Raw genomic sequence first — 3892 nt, 5'->3', positions numbered from 1 at the left:
TGACACTCCATCGCAGAATGTGATAGGTATGCCAGGGATAGATTTGAAACTTTTGAAGGAGAGGACATTGACAAATCACTCCCCAAGATAAAATGGTCCAAAATCTTGGGGTTTGTAAACAGGTCCAAGAGGTTTATGCAGGACTCGTGAGCCGACCAAGTCCCGGACCTTTTAGTGATGGAGTACGAGTCTACCCAGGCATTTAACCCCTCGGGTCTTGGTCGCCCACCCTGCATAATATATATATATATACCCCATCGACCATCAATTAGCTTACTTATATAGTAGGGTGATATATAGATGTATTAAGCACCCTTTAAGAGCTATTGTATCTCTCTATTCTTAAAGTTCTATTCTTAAAGCACATGTGTAAGTCCTAGTTCATCAAGGAATTTGATTAGTAGTCCCGATTTCAGTGGTCGGAACTCTTATGCGGTTACATTGTAGGTCCCAAAACACTTCCTCCTGTGAGCAAGTGTAGCACCACAGTTTGTTAGTAGGTATGTTGGTGTTTCTTCTGCTTCTTTGCAGAATCTGCACATGCCATGTTGCCAATCTTTTTTAGTCCATTTAGTTTGCAGTGTCCTGTTAAGTATCCTATTTTTCCTGCTTTAGTAGGGTGATGGAGGAATATCAAGTAAGTATACCACCATCCTAATTGAGTGAATGGTAATAGTAAATAGCCCATGTTTAAGTATGTAACGCAGGACTGTTGGATTTAAACCCGGGACCCATACCTTACAGTGATGTGAGCCACGTCAACACCTAAACTGTTGCATGTCCCCTTGAATATAAAAATATTAAAAAAGTTATTACAAAAATTCTGAGGGAAAAGTTTGGACCAACAATGAACACTCAAAGGCTTTTTCTTATAAAATGGATGTAAAGCAGGGATGTGTACTTATCCCTATTCTCTTTTCATCTTATTAAATGATCTAGAAGATAATTTATTGGGAGGAGCGAATATCAGTAATTGGAAAATAAAAATGTTGATGTTTGCTCATGACAATGTGGTGTTGGTAGCAACTGCCTCACCACAGGAATAGATTTGGAAGAACATTGTAACAATGGAATTTAAGTGTTAACTGAAATGAATCACAAATCGTGGTATTTATGAGGGGGGGAAATTAGGAAGGAATGAGAGGTGTTTTATTTTATTTTTATTTTTTATTTAATTTTGTAAACAGAAAGTTCAGTGTGTGGATATAAATATTTTCATGAACTCTGGATCAAGGTATGGATTTGAAAAAAAAAAAATGAAAAAAGCAAATTCAGTTGTTACTGCCATGATTTCGAACTATTTTAAGGTTATCGTCAGGGTAAAACCATCTTAAATACGTCTACAAATTGACATATTTTAGATTTATTTTAGAAATATTATTAGAGAAATTTTATTTAAAAGATTACAATTAATTGGTAAAGTGGACCACGAAATTAGTGAATTTATTTAAAAGGTTGGTGAGGAAAAGAAAACCAGTGTTCCATAGCATAAATATTTCTTTATTTAGTATGTTTTGAGGCTCATTGGCCCACACTGAGTCATACTTCAATGTGAGTCAATTGACATTTTTATGTAATACAACTATGGGCTAGATAAAAGTCACTGGATAGTTCATTCAAAAGGTACTCGTTTTTCCAATGGTTCGGTGAAACATGCACCACCCGGTATATTTATCTTTAGTCTGTATCTGATAGTTGACAACCTTAGGTACAAACGAGAGGCATTTACTATTCTTATAAAAGCTGAGAGTCAGCAACCAGAAAGAGACGCACAAATGGGGCAGAGGGTACTTACAAGTCTTCCCTGGTCTTCTCAAACACTCTCAATCCAGATAAAATTAAGTTTTTTTTCCAAAATCGAATAAACTGTTTAATTTAAATTGATTGATTACATTGATGATATAACATTTATCTTACCTTTTGGGAGCAGAGTTAGTGTCTAAAACCCAATACAATTTTTAATGTTCGTTATTATCGTAATAAATCTACACAAAGTTCCATTTATTTTTCTTAATCTGGTATATTTTTTGACTTTTGATTACAGATGTATGTAATAATTTTACCTCAACAATTACTGTGACATTAAAAAAAAGTTTTGACTTATTTTTGCAAAAAAGTGGGTGTCACATTGAAAAAATAAGTAACTATTACAATGTGTGGTGAAGATGATCTCAATAAAGATCGAAACGTTGGCACGATAAAGAAAATGTTTTTCTGAAACCTACATCACACCAGACCACATCTCACGAGTTCTAAATAACTATTACAATGTCTGAAAGTAGACCTTATAAAACAAAAAAGTATTTTCTAGGGTGAATAGTTTTTGAGGGGGAGCACTAGTAAGTTGACACCCTATATGTAAGTGGAAATTAGGTGATTGTCGAACATTTACATCTAAATTGAAATTGTTTATAATGCTAGGGCACCCACTACTTCCTGAAATAAAATTGTATGTAATATTTTTAAATGATAATTGTTCTTCCTTTTTTAATTTGACCAGATGAATCCCATGAAGCTATTAGTAAATTAGTTTTGGGGGCAGAGTCAGTGAAGTTTTCCATAATTTGTAGTTTTGAGTAGTGGTAGACTGTTGAAGAATGACTTCCTTCTCGCACGATGGTGTAAGTTGATTAATAGTTGGTGTGAACAATGATAATATTGTACTTTCTTGTAACCAGCAGTTAAGTATTTAATTGAGTCACTGTTAGAATTTAGCATGTAATTTATGTTTGGTATAATTTTTACAAATGTTGATTGTTCCCTTGTGGGAATAGGGAGCATATAATTCAATTCATAAGTAGTTTCTGAATTAATTGGTAACAATAAAAAATATACAATTTCATTTTTTGTTAACTTACAATTAATGTCTAACAAATGTTCAAATAATAGTATATTTTATATTCCACTGGGAATGGCATTTGATTGCTATAATGATAATAGTGATTTTAGTTTACAAAAGGTTAGAGAATTTTCTATATCTTGAAATTGGTTAAACGTTGAAATTAACAGTGTTTGTAATTGGTATAATAATTCTTTTATTCTCTGGACATCAGCACTATTTTTGATTTTTAAATTTAATAGCAATATTTTATCTTTCAGTTCCAAATTGTTTGAATATTTTGCAAAATTTTATTATGGGCTTGTATAATACTATAATTTATAGAGTATTCTAAAGTTGAATGTTTAAATTATGTTCGTTTTCATTTATGTAATCTAAAAGTTTGTCATACCTTTCTGCGTCATTGTAATCTAAGTTTCTGGTTATAGTTTTAATGATGGTGCCTAAACCGTAAATCAAGCTGCATTTGGTTCTTCTGTTAGTGGAGTGTGTTTTAAAATTATTTGGAGTTCGTGAGATGCGGTCTGGTGTGACGTAGGTTTAGAAAAACATTTTCTTTATCGAGCCAACGTTTCAATCTTTATTGAGATCATCTTCAGGACCTGGGATTTATAAACATTGTTTAAATTATACAAATACATGTAAGATGTGAAAAAATGAATTTATACAATGATAGAAATTCACTTTTTTCACATCCTACATGTATTTGTATAATTTAAACAATGTTTATAAATCCCAGGTCCTGAAGATGATCTCAATAAAGATTGAAACGTTGGCATGGTAAAGAAAATGTTTTTCTAAACCTACGTCACACCAGACCGCATCTCACGATCTCCAAATAATCATTAACAAATGGTCACTAAACACCACACAGTGTATTTTAATGTGATCAATTTTATTTTATATATTATCCCTAATGAAGTTAATTAATTTACAATAATTTTTTAGATCTCCTGAATAACTATTATTTTCATAGGCATATTTTATTTTTTGTAATAGTTTATTATATTGTAAATTTACATTATCGTGCTCATTTACATCATCATGTGTTTT

Source organism: Cimex lectularius, unplaced genomic scaffold (assembly GCF_000648675.2).
Source record: "Cimex lectularius strain Harlan isolate CLEC.00 unplaced genomic scaffold, Clec_2.1 scaffold66, whole genome shotgun sequence".
Classification (NCBI taxonomy): Eukaryota; Metazoa; Arthropoda; class Insecta; order Hemiptera; family Cimicidae; genus Cimex; species Cimex lectularius.
The sequence above is the reverse complement of the archived record's forward strand: the minus strand, read 5'-3'. Positions refer to the sequence as shown.